Source organism: Vicugna pacos, chromosome 17 (genome assembly GCF_048564905.1).
Source record: "Vicugna pacos chromosome 17, VicPac4, whole genome shotgun sequence".
Taxonomy (NCBI): domain Eukaryota; kingdom Metazoa; phylum Chordata; class Mammalia; order Artiodactyla; family Camelidae; genus Vicugna; species Vicugna pacos.
Genome location: NC_133003.1, coordinates 41,603,835 through 41,622,567, shown reverse-complemented (window position 1 = coordinate 41,622,567; position 18,733 = coordinate 41,603,835). Strand labels below are relative to the sequence as shown.

General features: G+C 34.2%; 1 long non-coding RNA gene across 1 annotated transcript; it reads right to left on the bottom strand.

The window, feature by feature from the left end:
* Nucleotides 1–4,707: 4,707 nt before the first annotated feature.
* On the bottom strand, nucleotides 4,708–17,631 carry LOC140686601 (uncharacterized). Its single transcript, XR_012060437.1, has 3 exons — nucleotides 17,548–17,631; nucleotides 16,118–16,220; nucleotides 4,708–5,134 (listed from the first exon to the last, which is right to left on the bottom strand). It is a non-coding gene; the product is annotated as an uncharacterized lncRNA (long non-coding RNA).
* Between the last annotated feature and the right edge of the window lie 1,102 nt (nucleotides 17,632–18,733).

The window sequence follows — 18,733 nt, the reverse complement described above, 5'->3', positions numbered from 1 at the left end:
CACTAAAATATCTGATATACCTTTCTAGAAAAGTTATAACCTATCAGCAGTTATTCAAATAGGGTAGAAAGTGGTCTTTACCTGATTGGATAATATAAATCTTGAGATGATGGTAGAAAAATGACTGAGGAGTAGAAATAAATCTTTCAGTGATTCCATAAATCATGCAGAAGAGCTTTGAACCCGTATGTTTCAGGGTTAAATTTACACATTTTAGCACACTTTAATATAATGTGTGGACAGAGATGAATATTACATAGAGGGTTGATTTATACTAGTTTTAGAAGTTTCTATAAAACTAATTTTGTGATTCCTTATAAATTAGTATCACACACATATTGGAATGAGTATTTAATGGAAAGTCTGCATTAATATTTAAACTATAAGTGTACAATAAAATACAAAGACCTTCAAACAGCCACCATTTTCTACATAAAATTTTGCCAATTCTTTTGATTTTAATATCTCTCCCCAATAATAAATCAAGTATTAATGTCAAGGAATTTCTAAAAATAGATGTAGATATCATGGAGAGTCTGACATTACTTAGTCCATAATGAAAAGTGAAAACACGAAGGAAAACAGACTATTTCTCATTCAGTATCAGTTTAATTAATTAAGTAGTTAGACAGTAGTAGGACATAAATGCTGAAACAGAAGCTGAACATCCATTTGTTCAAGTTATGGAGGAAGCTGGTGAGATACACTGAAAGGCTTCATCAATCAAAGATTCTAAAATATCACGAGGATAATAATATGATTAAGGGCCAAAGAGTACTAAGTCGCCAAAAAGAAAAGGAAGAGTTTGGTTAAAAAAAAAACTCACTGTAAACAATTTTTGTTATGCAGTTTCCCCACGTGAACTCATATTTGGTCATAAACCTGCCATATCAGAATGCAGTAGCTCTGTCTTTGGGTGCCATAGACTCTCAACAGTTACCTTGTCACTCCAAGCTTCTTAATATTAACACCCAGAACTCTCAGCCTAAGGTCTTTGTCTATACTCAGCCTGTGTGGAAGACAAGCCAGAAATCCTTGAGAGTTAAGACCCCTGCAAAAAGCCTTCAGCCAGTGACAAAAGGGAGTCAGTGGATATTTACCCCAGCATCCTTACCCCTCAGTCAGAATGACTTGGAGCTGTACTCTACCCCGTCTCTCTAGAAGTATTTAGCTCAAGTTGCCCACAGTGGTAAATATTTTGAGGATGCTACACCACTGACTGACTTCCTATTTTCCCTACCTCAATCCCCTTCTTCCTACTGGTGTCTCAGAGGTCACCTCCCAATTAAACTACTTGTATAGGACTCCTTGCTGGTGTTGGACTGGCTTCTAGTGAAACCCAAATTCAAGGCAGACATTAACTCTAGAATGAATCACAGAACTTTATGTGTGAGACAGCCACACTAAAAAACAAATTAAAATCCCCAACTTGGTGGTTAATGAGTAAAAGGGCATTTTATAAAGCGTAAATAGAATATGTGAATGACCAAACACTGCTAGGTATTACAGCAGGGTTAGAGAGCCTTGCCACTGTTGACATTTTGAGATTGTAAGATGTTTAGAAGCATCCCTGACCTCTGCCCACTGGATGCCTGTAGCACCCTCCATCCTGTTGTGACAACTAAAAATCTCTCTAGACATTGACAAATGACCCAGGGAGGGCAGGACATGGAAAAACAAAATCATCTCCTATTATCTCCTTTTAAAACCAATGAATTATAGAAATGACTTAATTTAATGTACCCAATGAAATTCACTCATCCAACTACATATAGAATGAACACTATGTACCAGGAATTGTGTTAGGAGACGGTGAAAAACACATATAGTTCCTGATTTCACAGAGTTTATTTTCTGGTTAGAGGAAAATAATTAAAACAAACTTACCTCATATTGAGAAGCAGCCCATAATTCTGAGGCATTTTCCAACGGATACTGTAAAATGAATCATTTCTTTCCAAAATAAAAAGACATACATATATATATAATTTCAAGCGTGAGTGCAAGTCTGCAAACTGTATATGATTTTAATTCTGATGAAGCAAAAGACTGTTAATTTTCACAGTACAAGTTCTGCCTGGTGGGAGTAAAGAATGAGAATTTGCCCTTGGTTCTTGCTTCATACTGAAATACTGTGGGAGACTGAGCTGAAATACTGTGCTGAAATACTGTGGGAGACTGAGCACATTTTGCTTTCTTTCACTACTGCAATTTTACTCTTTCTTTCTTCATTACATGTACTTAGCCAGTACCTTCCACCTACCTTCTCCCTAATTTTTTTTTAACGGACATACACACTTCTGTTGAAGAAAATCTAAATGATTATGATAACAGCAAAAATGTAAGAAGCACTGGAAGATGATTTTTGTTTATTTTTAGTCTTGTTTTCTTAGAATTTCTATGAGATCTTCCCTCCTAGCTTCATATAACTTCCTTTTTATGAATCATACAAAACTCATCTTAACCATGTCCTGATATGACAGTTGCAGTTAGCACAGTTGGTCTCCCCAGTAGATCTTTGTGTTCATCAGTCTTTGGGTATGGAAGGCTATATCCTATGATCAGTGAGACTCTCTACCTGAGGGCTACTTCTTGTCCTGTTGAGCTGTGCATGAGATTAACAAAAATTGGAAAGTGCAGAGGCATTAATGCCTCCAAAGCAGCCCAAGGTCAATGACAGATGAGAGCTAGAGAATAATTATTCAAGCTTCTGGGCTGTTACCCACCTTTTCTTCCAGAGTTTTCCAGAGGTAATGAGCCACTGCACCTACTTATTGGCTTTCTTCCCTTTATTGTCTCAATTCCTCTTGCCCCTATGATCACTTCACTAAGAAAGCATTCCAAAGCATCCTGCATTGGAATAATGGGCCAAAAGAAAGGTCACAAGGTAGAGTTTACAATCTACAGTGAATAGTGGAAATTATTATTAATGTACAAAACACTACTATTCTCTTAGACACTAATAGAGTCAGGAGTTGAAGGAAGAAACAAGGATTGGGATATAAATTTATAATGTATCTGCATATTTTCTCCATATTGGCTTTAATTTTTTTTTCTTTTCTCCCATTTTCTTGTTTTGTTTTGCTGGGGTGGAGGACAAGGATGTTACAATAGTGTTAAATAAATTCCTTTGATATTTTGACCTATATTTTAATATCTTAGATATTTTCTAATGCCGTACTGGTCTCTTGAAAGTCAGAATTCTGATAATCATTTCTCAGGGAGGCAGGTAAGAAAAAACATAATTTGTTCAGCAGGAACATAATCCTTCATATTCATTCTCTGATCTGATGAAAGCTACATTAGTACAAAATATCATTACACTGATAGTTCCAAAGACTCAGAGAAGCATCTAGTATATCTGGCATGCTTGCATTTTTACACAAACTCAGAGCTGACATTAAGATTAAAATGCTGCCTTCCTGGTACTCCAACATATAGAAGACATAAATTGGACAGTTGCAGCAAATAGCAACTATCTTTTATTGAAGTAATAGACTCTGAAAATCTGGATATTGTATTTAAAATCTTACAATTGAATGTTTTATCCAAGTTTTGAAAACTCCTATTGTGTGTGATTTATACAATGCTATTTTCCTATTTGCAAGTCTATGTAAATATATTGGTGGGTGTAATAAATTCTTAATACATAATTTTAAACTGTTTTGTGCTCCTTTTAGCTAAGTGTGATAAAAAATAAAGTGTGCATACAATTTTGTTTGTGAGAAGGGTGTTTTTAAGAAAAGAAACATTGACTAGAGGAATAATTTTGCAATTGGAAGATAACTATTTCCAATATATTTTCTTCCACTAAAATTAAAAGATTATATGACAGCATAATATTGACATGTACATTGTTTTGAACTAATAAGTACTTTCTTTAGATAAAAGTACATTGTTCTAGAGTAATATTTGTAGTTTTTATTTCTTGTTTCCTTTTTCTTTCACCAAGATGGCTTTCAGAATAATTTGTTAACCTCATGAACTAAAATATACAGAATTACAAAGAAAATACATTATTCTGAAATACAATTATCAAAATGTTAATAGCACATATTTGGAATATACCAATACATGCACTTCTTTAATAACATAGTAAATAACACAGTCTAGCAGTGGGTTTAACAATTACCATAATTTCGAAGTAAAGAGCAAAATTTCAAGATATCTACAAAACATGTAAAATGATACAAAAATTATCTATAATTTCTATTAGTTAATACTAATACTAGAGTGGTTTGTTCCCTACAATCATAATTAAAGGACATGCTAAAAGCAAAGATGCAATAGATTATATTTTCCCACTCAAATTCATGAACCTCCTGAGTTCTATCCAGGACCACTGGATGAGAATTCTTGTTTTTTAGTAACCATATGACATTGATAAATATTGCTAAAAGAACCCTGAGGATGTTCTAACCCAAACTTGTTTTAACAAAGAAATGACTAGAAGTTTCTAATGTTCCCACAAAAATAACCTTTCATTTTTCAACTCTTAAGAGCTGTGGTAGCAACTCAAATATTTGCAGGAAATGCAAATTAATAAAATGGGTCAATAGGAACATAGCAATTGTGAAGAATATGATAAGCTGGAAGGCCCAGGCTCTTTCTAAAAGAAATCACATACAAAGACAAATAAAATGTTTTAGGGCTCAATTAGTCCAAGGGCCAACAATCTGTAATCTCTGATAAAATGTGCAAAGCAGATAGTTTTAAATATGTTTTATTTTTGAAAGTTATTTGCAAGTAGTGTCTTATAACTTTACTGTCTACCTTTATTACTCAGGTAAACAGATAATATTGTTTCTGTTTCAAAACAGAAAAACATAAAGAACAACCTGTCATATAGCTAGTTAGAAAATCTATGCATAATAGCCAATATTCCACTTTCCTATAAAGAATAAGTCATTACTGAGACCTTGTGTTGGTGAGACATATTTAGGGAAAAAAAAGTCAAATTCAACTTATGGTATTAGCAAACAGTAAAACTTAGCTTGTAAATGAATGCGTAAGATGGTAAGTCCCTGTGTGCTGAGCTGTCTACTACATGCATTGTGCCCAATTCTTGATGCGTGTGTATTTCTGGTCTTTACGGCAATTCTGCAAAGTAGTTGTTGGCATCAATTTTAGATACCTGGATTAGGGTTAGACAAAAAGGGCGTTCAGTTAGGAAAATCTTAGGTGTCTGATGGCATCACATAGGTGAAATAGCATCATAACTATTCTCTCACATATCCACGTCCATATTGGCATAAACTGAATCTTCCAAAACAGATGCCAAGATGGAAAGAATCTTTTAATCAGAATGTTACTATATCCAGCTTTGTTGGGTCAACATTTCAGAGAATGTTTTAACCTCTGTATCTCTGTTGACTCTAAGAGTGTCAATTTGTATAGGTTAACTTTATGAATTTTTAAGTTGAAATTATGCAATCCATATTTTATGAAAGAGAAAAGCAAACCTATGGCAAAACTCAATTTTGATAAAAAGGTTTGATTATTCTTTGTTTAGCCAACTGAACATAAAATTTAAATAGATACATCTAAACATCAATATCAATTGAAAAAAATCCCTAATTCTGTTAATAAACACAATTGGAAATTTTGATCCTGTTTTTACAGAAACAAATTTTTATTGATGATACAATTAATACATTTCTAATTCTCTCTTTATATCAAAAAGCTTTCCAAAGTTTTCCATCTCCATATAGTTAAAATTGATGGTATACTATGTTTCATTCTTATTTAAACTCACATTTAATGATAATATGTTTTATAGTAAATATTATGTCCCAGCATGTCTTTTCACTGGCCAGGGATTCCAGTACAGCGTAGATCAGTAGTGGTGAGTGGACAACTATATTAATTGTATATTGCAACAAACAAATTGCTACAAACTAATAACCTGCTACGTTTCTGTGTGTCACGAGTCTAAGCATGGCTTAACTAGGTTCTCTACAAGGGTCTCACAAGTCTGAAATCAAGATGTCAGCTGTGTTCTCTTCTGAAAATGTGAGGATGCTCTTCTAAGTTCATACAAATTATTGGCAAAATTCAGTTCTTTGCCCTTGTAGGATTCAGAGTAGGTCCCCATCTTCCTGCTAGCTGATGGCTGGGGTTGCTCTCAGAAACTAGAAGCCACTGGCACGGCAGCATACTTCATCAAAGCCAACAGGATGATCTCGGTGCAGCTTTTAAGACAGACTCTCATATACTCTACTATTATTTTGGAAGTTACAATTAACCTTTAACATTAACCTAATCAAGAGAGTGACTACCTAACTATGTTCACAACTCCTGCCCATCCTCAATGAATGGATCTCATATAGGATATTTACACCACAGGGTGGCAATTTTGGGACCGTCTCCAAATTCTGCCTACCACAAAATCCTTGCCTCTCCCTTAATCTTAGAGTGAAAGCTTTAAGTCTTTCAACATTAAGATATTTGCTGTAGGTTTGATTTAGATTCCTTTTGTTACGATGAGAATATTGTTCTAATTGCATCCTTTTCATCCCACTGGTGAGGGAGGGATTCCTGCCCTTGGGTTATGAGGATAGCTGAACATAGGATAGTCAACAATGGACAATGAGATCAAGGGCAGTTTATTAGTCACGTATATTCACAGCATCAGGGAGAAGGACACTGTACACCATGCAGGGCCACAGGAATTGGAGCTTGGAAACAGTATAATCAAGAAGAGGCAGTGGGAAACAGGGTTTGTAGTAACAAGAGGGTGGAGGGACGGAAGAATGGTTCCCTTGAAGATAAGACTGCCTTGTTTGAATAATTCCATGAACTGGCAAGGAATTAAAACTCATTGCTCAGGGATAAGCAAGAAATGTCCCTAATCCCCTTGATAAAGACAAATATTTGGCTGGGGGACTTTGTCCAGAAAAGCAAAGGAGAGAAGGAAACTTGTGCTTAGGCTACTCAAGGCCCTCCCAGTTTCACCAGAAGTCAAGGCAGCACATAACACTGGATCTTACTCAACAGAAGTTATAAGAATATTCTTAGTTTGCTGAGAGTTTCTTTTAAATGCATACTGAATTTTGTCAGTTGCTTTTTCTGCATCAACTGAAATACTCATGTAGCTTTTCTTCTTTTGACTATTACAGTATGATTAATTTTATTGATTGCTGTTCTAATATTTCAAAGACTTGAAATTCTAGGATAAATCTCACTTGGTCATGGCATAGTATTCATTTTATGTTGTTGGATTTAATTTGCTAATGGGAAGGAGTTTTAATTCCAGGCTCATGAGGAATATAGGTCTGTAGTTTTCTTCCTCCATATTTTTTTTGTTTGGCTTTGGAATCAGGGTAATGCCAGCCTCAAAACACAAATTGGATGTGTTCTGCATGTTCTATTTTCTGAAAGAGATTGTATAGAATTGGTGTTATTTCTTCTTGAACTGTTTGGTAGAATTCACCAGTAAAGTTGTTTGAGCATGGTTATTTCTTTTTTTAAAGGTAATAGCAACAAATTCAGCTTCTCTAATACATCTAGCAGTACTAAGGTTACCAAACCCATCTGGGGTAAATTTTGGTAGTTTGTGATTTTTAAGAAATGGAACAATTTTATTCAAGTTGGAAAATTAATGTTCATAGTATTTTTGAAGTATTCCCTATTATCATTTTTATGTCTGTAGGGATGGTCTTTCCTGATATTACTATTTTGTGTCTTTTCTCCTTTTATAGTCTTGGGAGAGCTTTATTAATGTCATTGATCGTTTCAAAGAGTCATAGTTTGTTTATTGATTATTCTCTATTATTCTCCTATTTTAAATTTCATTTATTTCTGCTTGTGTTCTGCTTGTGTTGATTTATTTTACTTTTTATTTCCTAGTCCCTTATGGTGGAATCCTACAGTGTTGAACTGAAATCTTTTTCTTTTGTAATATAAGCAATTAATGCTATAAATTTTCCACCAAGCACAGTAGTAGCTGCATAACACAAAATTGTGATATATGGTGCTTCAATTTCCATTCACTTTGAAATATTTTCTAAATTCCCTTGAAACTTCCTGTTTGACCCGTGGGCAATATATTAGGAAGCGTATTGTTCAGTTTTCTTGTGGATTAAGAGTTTTCCTATTTTCTTTCTCCTAATGATGTCTAGTCTAATTCCATTATGATTAATATACAGATTTTGTAGATATAGTCTATTTTGATTATTTTAAATTTGCTTTATGATCCATGATTAGGGCTATCTTGGTGAATGTTACAGTGTATACTTCAAAAGAATTTGCATTCAGCTGATGATATAAATTAGGCATGTTAACTAGATCCAGCTGATTGATGCTGTTTTCTAGTTGTTCTCTAACTTTGTAATCTTTTGTCTACTAGCTTTATTGATTAATGAGAAAAAAATTAAAATCTACAAACATTTTTGTTCCTCCTTTCAGTTGTTAAGTTTTTGCTTTGTATGTTTTAATATACCATTGTTTGGTGCACATATATTTAGAATGCTATATCTTCTTAGTGAATAATAAATTGAACTTTATCATTATCTCTGCAAATTATTTTTGCTCTAAAGTAACTTCAAAGCACTATAATCAGTCAGTTGAGCTTCCTTTGATTTCTGCTTGCATGGTATATCTTTTTACTTTTAATTAATCTATATAACTATATTTAAAGTGAATTTCTTGTGGGCAGCATATACTTAGGTCATGTGTTTTATATATTCTGTGGTTTTTAATTATTGTGTTTAGAACGTTTATATATTATGTAATTGCTGATGTATTTGGATCTATCTCTACCATTATTAGTTTTTGATGGCTCTCTCTGTTTTTGTTTCCCTTTTTTTTTTTTCCTGCCATCTTTTGGGTTGTTTGAACATATTTTGCTATGTCATCTTAATATATCTATTTTGTTAAGTGGTTACTTAACTTTCCATAGTTTCCTTCTAATCAATAGTTTGCCCCTTCCAGAGAAAGTATACAAACCTTGCCATGATATAAGTGTCTTTATTTTTATCCCTTTTATATTGTAGTTTTGTTATGTATTTTGTCTACAAATATTGAAAATTTCATCAGAAAATCTTATTTTCTTTCCAGCCATCTAATATATTTTAGAGACTGTGATAATCGAATAACTGTCTATTACATTTACTTAGATATGCACCATTTATTTTCTTCTTTCCTCAATCTTGTATTATTTTTCTTTTGTCTGATAAATTTACTTTAGCAATTTTGGGGGGAACAGATCTGCTGAGAAGTTCTATTTTCCATCAACTGAGAATGTCTGTATTTCACCATCATTCCTGAAGGATACTTTGGCTGGATATAGCATTCTGTCTTGACAGTTCTTTCCTTTCAACACCTTAAATATGGTATGCCTCCATAGTTTTTGATGGGAACTCAGCAAATTATAGTTATACTGCAAGCAGTGTGTCATTTATCAGCTTGCTTTCTCCAACTATTCAATAATTTTAATAGTTAACTAATTTAATTAATACTTAGATTTTTATACATTTGGAAGAAGATTTATTTGGGTTTATCCTGTTTGAAGTATGTTTGTACTTCTGTAGGATTATGTCACCACATTTTGGAAGTTTTAGTTTTTTAATCTTTTTTTCTCTCTGCCACACTCTTTCTAATCTCCTTATGTAACAACAATGACATGTACATCTAGTCTCTTTAATACAATCTTACAAGATTCTGAGGATTGGCTCAATTTTTTAGAAATATTTATATTTTCTCTCTATTGTTCAGATTGGATCATCTTATTGATCTATCTTAAAGTTCAATGATTATTTTCTCTGGCATTTATATTATGTTTTGGGGCCTATTTAGTAAGTTTTAAATCTTTCTGTTATATTTTTTCATTTTTAAAATTTCAGTTTGTTTTTTTCATATCCTTTATTTTCTAACTGACACTGTCATTTGATTTCTCTTAAAAGTATTCACGATCAACTGTTGGAATATTTTTATAACAGCTGATTTAAAATCTTTGTCAGATAATATCAACATGTGTCTTCTTGTCATCAGCATTTATTAATTTTCTTTTCCAAATGAGTTGAAATTTTTCTCATTCTTCACATGACACACTGGATTATATCCTGGACATTTTTAATATATAGTATGAGACTCTGGGTGTTGCATAAATCCAATGGAGAATGTTTATAATTTTCTTTTGAAAGGTAATGTACCTGGTCAGGTTCAGTTTTCAATTTCCAAAGAGCCTTCTTTAGGATGTGGTTCCAGCGTCAGTTTTGCTTTCAAAGCTTTTGTTGTGCTATTTGGATCTGTCCGTGTCTGCACTAATGAGCATTCATTCTGGGATCTGTGTAGCGATCTACCACATAGATAAGATTTCAAACTCTGTGTATGCTCTGTAGGGTCAAACCCAGACCTCCACGCTTAAGGATGAATGCAAGAGTCCACAAACAAGTTTAAGACTTTGCTTTCCCAATTTCTTCTCTCTTTGTAATCTCTGTAATGCTTCCAGGTTCCACGAGTCCTTTTTGATCTTGTCAGCAAAAACTTGGGTTTTCAGTTATCTTACTCTACCATGTGTTGACAATTCTTACATCAGGCCAAGCAATGGGAAGGGAGTGAGAAAAAAGGAGAATCAACAGAGGTCTCCCCACCTCTTGAGGCACCATTTCCTCAGATTAAAGAGAGATATTACCATCCTTCAGAGTTTTGACTCCTGCAGGCCTCCTGCTGCTGCTATTGCTTTTGTGGGCTCATAGGATTGTTTAGGGGTTGAACGTATACATCAGAGACAAAGAATAAACATGGAGATTTTCCTTGCTTTGAGAGTTAGGATTTCCCTTTTCTGCTCCTTGAGCCAGAACTAGAGAACTTCTCCTAGAGCTCTGTCTCACTCTATCAATGCTTATTTTGGGTTGAGCTTCATGGAGTTCAAGTGAGAGAGATACCAGAAAGGGGAAAGATAGTAACTGTTCTTCTTTCCCAATCTGCCCAGTACATTTACCTTTTATTTAACAGCGTGGTAAAATACACACATAATTTACCATCTGCATTAGTCTGTGGGGGCTACCATAAATACTACAGACTGCATGGAGGCTGGAGATCCAAGATCAACACGTCAGCACATTTGGTTTCTCTGGAGGCCTTTTCCGTGGCTCTGTCTTCATTTGGCTTTTTCTGTGTACACACACAACTCTGGAGTCTGTTCTTTTTATAAGGACACCAGTCCTATTGGATTAGGGCCCCATTTAACTCAAACTTCTTTTTTTAAAGACCCTATCATTTAATACAGTCATATTGTAAGGTACTGGTGATTAGGACTTCAACGTGTGAATGGAGGAGAGCATAATTCAGTCTATCATACCATTATAACCAAATTTAACTCTACTGTAACATAGTGTTAAGTGCATTTTAATTGTTTTAAAATCATCACAACCATCCATCTCCAGAACGCTTTTCATCTTGCAAAGCTGAAATTCTGCACCCATCTAATAATAACTCCCTGTTCTCCCCTTGACAGTTTTCTGCCTCTATGAATTTGATTATTCTGGATAATTTATTTAAGTAGAATCCCATGACTTTCTGTAACTGACTAATTTCACTTAACATAATGTCTTCAAGATTCATCCATGTTACAGCATAGCACATGTCAGAATAATCTTCCTTTTTAAAGCTGAGCAATATTCCATTGCATGTATGTTTATCCATTCATCCATCAATGGTAATTTGGGCTTTTTCCACCTTTTGGCTATTGTAAATATGTTTACTTTTAAAAGACCTCAAATAACTCATGAGTCATGTGTGCTGTCCAGGTTTTACAGTTACCATCAATAGGAGACACTGAGACCCAAATAACGGTAGAGTGTCGTTATTCTGTATTATCCATAGCTAGGGCCCACTAAATTTCATTTTAATATGCAACCAGGATACTCAGTATAAGCATAACAGAAATTGTCCTTCGATATTTGAGTTGAAAGATAGCATTCATCCAAATACATCTCCCACTTGTACTACTATCTAGAGATGCTTTGTTTAAATGAAAATATCCCCACTTTTAGACATTGTGTTTGAAGATGGAAACAACCTTGGAAAGAATAATACAAAATTTGTTGTATAATATTAGTCACTGATATTTCAATATGATTTAGTTTATGGGTTCTTTCTTCTTTATAATTAGTTGAAAAGTGGGGCGTTGAGCAGCTTATGAATAAATAACAACGCAATATGCAAAAACATAATGTTTCTACTCCCTCTCCTTATTGCCTCCCATTATCCTCCAATAACATGTATTAACTGTCTGTTTTATTTGAGATAATTATATATGATAATAAAAATTCCTTATGAAAAGAATATTTCTATCAAGAGAACCCCTTAACTCCCACCATCATGCTAAGGGAACTCAGAGAATCTTTTAGGTTCTCTTAAGGCCTTATTTAAATTTCACAAAATAATCTCAAGCCAGAAATTTTCCATAGATGTTCCCTGATGATTCTGAATTGGAGATTACGCTCATAAGACCGCAGACATGACTGACCATCCCAGTAAATGTATTCTAGTTACTAGTGAGTAGTCAATCCAGTTACCTTGGACCTAAGAAGTTCAAATTAAGCCTCTTGTAATTTGGGGAGGGTTTCAATTGCTAATAGGATAATTGTACCTGATTTCAAAGTACAGGCTGTGGTTTTCCATTTTTAAAAACTCATTTTCAGAAATAGAGCAATTCCCTCAAAGGAAGGATGATGAAAACAGTAACTGAGTTTTCCCTGATGCCTGAATTTACTGCTGTATCTCATACTGACATAATTAATAATAAACAGACAAGTCTTTTTTCTTTTTTTACTCATATGTTCCCATATTGTCTCACCATATTATGATTATATTAGCAATTAGTAAAGGAGGAATTAGCACTGCATCTACTTATTACCATCAACCTATTAATTTACATTGGAAATTCCCTCTACGCTTCGACATTCTGTGCTATTCTGTGTTGAGCCATCTGAAATTTCAAAGAGAGCTCCCATTATCAAAGTAATTCTGAAAGAAGTAAGCTTTTGCCCTACCCACTTTTTTTCAGGAGAGACCTACTAACAGATGTTCTTTAATGTTATAAACATATCTCTGTTACCCACTTGATTGGGGGTGGAAGAGTGGCAGTGCATGATTATCTGCTTTGTATGATGCAAATGAAGTGAGAATTTGAAAAAATGGTGTCACTTTCTTAACCTTTTAAATGTTAATAGAAAGTTACCTTTTTCTTATTTTATGTTTAATTAAATCTCCCCTACTCTCTAAAGAAAACAATTTTTTTTCTCTTCATAAGGTAAACTTGAGACTGCTATTGAACCTTTCTTCTCAGTCAATAGTTCTCTAATATTCTTTTTTTCAATCAGCAAATATAGAGCCTGACAAAGAGCTGCATTTATTGGATGAATGCTTATCATGTCTTTAGTGTGAAAATGACTGTGTGAAAATATCAAAAGATATTCTATAAACTTTATCTTCAGATTAAAAGTTTACATTTATTTAGATTTTATTTGAATATAAACTGGAGTACAATTTAAAAGAGATTAAATTTTTTTAATTCATTTTTAAATGGCTTCTGTAATTTAGACAAAATACTCCAATATAGAAAACAAAAGTTATTTGCTACTCTGGTTGAAAGAGTCCCACTATTCTTTAAGGAATCAAAATCTGCCATTTATTTCAGATATGTATCATTATAAAACTTTCACAACATTTCTGGTTCTGCTCAGAAAGTGTTTCAATGATCTACAATTTTACTGATGTTAAAATGTTAGAATGTTTTTACTCCAATAAATACAATTCTCTAATAGTATTCTCTCCAAAGAATAAAGCAGGTGTTTCGAATTTTCTTATGATTTGAAGCTAACAACAGAAACTGAACTATCACATCACATTTTCAGTAACTAACCATAGTCCTCAGTAATTGTTTTACCCTCTTTGCCAGAGTCTACGCTTTACACCCTAACTTTTAAGAATAATTAGGAATATTTTGGGTATCTTTTATGGTACTGCTTTGCAATGGAGACAAATCTAACAGATCAAATAGGTCATGTAAAATCATTCACTCATTCAGCAAACATTTATTCAGCTCCTACTGTATCCCGAGCACTGTTCTAGGTAATTAAAATACATCCATGAGGCATTCAGAAAAATATTCCTGTCCTTATAGGGGTTACACTCTAGCACGGGAGTTAAAGAAATATAGAGGAAGTATAATAAATAAGTAAATAATCTAGGGTATAGGGTGATGAGTGCTATGGGTAAAAGAAAAAGACAACTAGTATGAGAGGAACTAGGAGTTTGCAGTTGGGGCGGGAATGTGTGTTCTAGAATTCAGTAATTGGTCAGGGTGGGTCTTTGAAGACATACTGGAAGGTGGTGAGGGAGTTAGCCCCGTAGATTCTTGGTAAGAGCATTCCAGGCATTAGATGGTTGAGGAGGATCTTAAGGAATGGTTGAGGAAGGGAAAAGAAGTCATAGGATTTAAGCAAGAAAGGCAAGAGGGGGGAAACATCAGGTCCCCCAGGAGGTTAAAGTGCTGAGAAAAGGGCTTGATTGCTGAACAGAAAGTGCAAACTCCCCTCATTTCCAACTCTCAGCTTTAAAAAATTTTTCCATAAATCTTTTGTAAATTAATACTAGAATTGAATATTTAGATTAACCAGAATTATTTATGACTCATTTAAGAAAATAAAATTGGGTAAGATTGCATCATTAGAAAGTAATGAATCAGATATGTTCTTCCTACTTGGGGGGAAAAGAAGACATCTGCAACAATCATCCCCTTTTGATCGCAACACCTTATTGTGATAGATGCTGCCTTGGTGAAGAAGGCTCTGAGAGTCAATTAACATCTTAAGAGTTTTACTACTGAGAAAGTTACCCAAAGTGGGATCTGAAAGCCAAGCTCCAGCCCTAACATACAAATAATCATAGAAAGAAAGACTGTATCAGATGTTTTTCTCCAATTTCTAATGAAAAGAAAGGAAGGAAATTAGGAAGAGGGGGAGGGAAGGGATTCGGTGGGAAGCCTGCACAGCAGCTGAATAAGCCAGATGCAAAATGAAGTCTAAAATTTTGACAAGTTATGTGCACCATTTCAATATGGAAATTAGATCTATTAAGAAAAATAATATGAAATAAGCAACTGGAAAAAACGCATTTGTTTCTCCCACAGTTTGACTAACCGCTCATAGTGTACTAGAAACTATTATGTTCATTAAGATGAAACGCCTCTGGTGGTTTTCAGGCAATAGAGGGTATTTTAACTGATGACACATTTAAAAAGCACAACACACTGAACCTAGACGATTCAAACTAAAACCATTTACTTGCCAACATAGAAATGACCCAGTCAGCTATTCCTGTCCCACCATAACATCAATATATTTTGTAAAGAACTACATTTACCCGGTTTACTGTCATTTGAGAGTTTAACTGTTGTTACTCCTCTTTCATCAGGCCTAGGAAGAAGTCTGCTTATTTTATATTAAAAAATTATATAACTGTCCAAATTTTAACTAAGTGTTCTATTATTTGAAAAGCATCAACAGACTTGAATATAATCGAAACTTTGAATAATCTGAAGTTTGAAGTCAAATAGTTGAAACCTTTATCCTAATTAAACTCCTTCATTACTAATTTAGAAACATGCATCAAATTAAAACTAACTATTAGAAACTGAAGAACGTTGTTCACCATCTGGTTCTACAAGTTACTGCAGTCACTAACCTGCAGTACACCCTGAAAGGACCCCAAGGGCAAAGATCAATAATGAGGCACTCCGTATTTTGGGAAAACAGACACAACAGACCCTCAAATAGTTTTTTAGCAGAAATTTTTATGAACCCAAATTCTTGCATCTTCTTATACTTAGAAAAAGCACTAAAACCATGAGCTGAGATATCTGTTCCTCCTGACTGACAGTAAACGTCTACCAAGAGTATGCTTGATTGCAGATACCCCTTTGCCAGTACCACATGAATACTGCCCCTCACCCTTTTGGAACAGTTCCTCAGAGCTATCTGAGAGGCTGTCTCCCACGCTTTAGTCCTCAGTAAGATACTGAATAAACTCAGCTCACAGCTCTTACATTGTGCGTTTTTCCCCCAGTCAACACTATTTTTATTGAATGTAATAAAACCACAAAACTTACCTACTATTATCCATAACAGATTATTCATAACAGCTCAGGTCCTCTGTTACATAAACAGGGTATTTTTATTATATCAATATAATCTGTTTACGTACATTTAAACCTGTCAAAGAGAAAAATGTTTATATATTCGCTAAGCTTACACTTTGTTTGGCTTCCTACACAAAGATTAATTCTCATGCACAGAACTCCAAAGCACAACAAGTTCAAAAAAATCCATAACTCTAACCACTTACTACAATTTTTTAAAAAACTGCAATAAATACTACCCTTCAAGGACACTGATAATTATGGGGTTGAACAGGCTCATTGCTAAGAAGATGATTCTCACCTCTAATTATAGCAATGGCAAGTGTGTGCATAAATTAATATAGTTGTTTTATAGATTATCCTCGGCTTGATATCTGGGGTAATTCTCTTCCTTCTAGCTTCTACAACAAAGCACTGACCCTCTATTACAGTATATCCTGTGGCCTATAAAAATCTCATCATTAGGAAAAGATAGTGTCAAATCTACAAAAAAGCACTATCAATAGAGTTGGCTGCCCTGATTTGACAATTGTCCACAGTTGGCATTTCTGTAATTTCCCTACATTCTTTGTCATAATCAAGTGAAATCTGCATTTTTCTCTTCAGAAATTCAATATAAATCATAGGTTGAATCCACTAACACAAAAAGGTATTCCAAGTAACTGACAACTATTATCTTTCCAGAGCAGAAATAAAGAAATTTTTTGCCAAAACAGCAAATATGACTTACTCTGTTTATCATAGAACCATGGCATTTACAGTACACTCTATTTTGTGATACTGATTTACCTCTGCAGATTTCACTATAAATCACATGCATTTAATAGGGACAATGAAAAAAAATACAAAAGATAGTTGTAGGTTTGAAAATCAGCAGGAAAGAGATACCTACTGACATTCAGCATAGAAGCTGATACTCTCTCTTATCGACTTCTTTTCAACTCAGATGTTTATATATAGAAAAATTACATACATATATATGTAGGAGATGACAAAATAAATATATTTGGTGGAGCTTGCAATGTAACAGAATTCAGGAAAATCAAAAGGTAATTCAATGGTGAGAAAAGAAGAGAAGGAAGTGTGATGGAAGCAGATAGTAAATCTCAAGTTTACTAAATAATACAATACAGAAGATAAATTTTTTGGAAATAAATCAGTATCTTCTGGAACATTAAGAAGTCTAACATTTAATAAATTACAATCTTAATAACCGCGATACAAGTTTCCACCCTGTTCCCTTCTCTGGAGACCTGTTCTACTCCTAACATACCTAGTTTATTGTCCCCTCAGATTCTCAGCTCTTTCAGCACTTTATCATTCCCGATATAGCTGTTCAGTCCACATTTTTCATGGGTATCACTTATGGTGAATGTAATGGGGTATTTTTGGACACTTACCAGAAGTAGGCAATATAATCTTATTTACCTTTGCAACTTCCATTTGAAAGTTATGGCCAAAGCACATTATCACAATAGTCTGCCTTAACCATAATCCACAGATACTGGCGAAGTGAAGTCACAATAGCAATGATTCAACATTTCAGCTATTCCCTGTGATTCTATAAAAGAAGCAGTGGGCTACAGAATTCTGTGACTTGTGATCTCTATTCCCCTGAGTTAGATACATTGGTGGTTGACACCAGAGATTATTAACAAGGGACTAAGTAGTTTCAGTCAGGGTATATAAAGGTGTGTAGGTATATTTACACACTATTAGACCTTATAAAGTTCATCACTGAAGCCCCAAGTTGTCCATGAACTTGAGGTTAAGAACCCTGCCAGCAAGAAATCCTTAAGAGCATTCTCTGCCTACTTCCTCTGCCATCAATCACCACTCAGAGCGGAAGCAGGCAGCTGTGGTGAGAGTTGCTTTTCACTGTGTCTACACAGAGATGAATAATTGGCTCCAGCCCTTTCAAGAAACTGGGAGGTGTTTTTGTTCTAGAAGGTTTATCTGCTGTAAGTCAGTGAATAATATTTTCTCAGTTTTTTTTAATGTATAAGAACTTAATGCTTACATTCAGGATTATGGAGAGAAATCAAAAATAAAAATAAGAATTCTGAGATATTTATATTCTCAGGAATGGGCTCAAAGCATAATTGCACATCAAAACCCCTGGTATCTCATACAAGTGAATAGTGTCTTTATAGACTGATTTCTACTGGAAGATTTGCACTTTTAAAATTGTGTTTATCATTAAAAGCATGTGTTTCCTAACCAAATATTCCACATTGTGTTAGGAATTCCAAAGAGGAACCAAATAGACAGGAAACTAACCATATACAGGACTTTCATTTTGCTGTATCAGCAGAGCATATTATTTTGATATTGTTTCCTATATAGGAACATTTTTCTGCTTTTGCTACATTTGTTTTGGGATTTGAATTGTTCCTGTCTCCCAGTATTATAAAGCACTGTTATGCTTACGACAAAGTTAACACTTGTCAACTGACTGGAGAGTTGATGGCAAAAGGCACACTTTTCATCCCAAGTTAAAAACTATTCATTGCACAATGGCCTGGCCAAGCAGTCTTGAAAGTCACAACCAGCTGATGTGGTAGGAAGTACACTGAATTTGGAGTC